General features: G+C 32.3%; 1 protein-coding gene across 2 annotated transcripts in view; it reads right to left on the reverse strand.

Annotated features, from left to right (window-relative positions):
* LOC119587961 (RING finger protein nhl-1-like) overlaps nt 1–375 on the reverse strand; it is a gene marked incomplete in the record, with an annotated part of 37,992 nt that overhangs the window by 36,618 nt on the left and 999 nt on the right.

Genomic DNA, 375 nt, shown 5'->3' on the forward strand with positions numbered 1-375 from the left:
ACGTAATAAAACTAATAAAAGATAAGATAAAAAGATACTGCGACTGGAAATTTCCCTCGTGGGCTTATCTTGCACGTGAATCCAGTCCAGTTATTTTTTCAAATTAATCAATGAAAATTAATCATAAAGAGGCAATATAATCGCAGTATATGATTATTATACAGAACATTTGGGTTAAAACATGGCAATTTCCGAGGGCTTTGACAAAGTTATCAGTGGTATCTTCCCCTGACAAAATACTAGTAAATTGCGAAAAGGGAGAATAGAAAAAAGAAGAGACAAAATTAAAAGATTAACTAAGGGTGATAGGAAGACGAGGAAAAAAAGACAGAGCTATAGAATGAAAAAGAGGCGTAAAAAGGAAAAAGATAAGAT

The sequence above is a fragment of the Penaeus monodon genome, chromosome 23, assembly GCF_015228065.2.
Source record: "Penaeus monodon isolate SGIC_2016 chromosome 23, NSTDA_Pmon_1, whole genome shotgun sequence".
NCBI classification, from domain to species: domain Eukaryota; kingdom Metazoa; phylum Arthropoda; class Malacostraca; order Decapoda; family Penaeidae; genus Penaeus; species Penaeus monodon.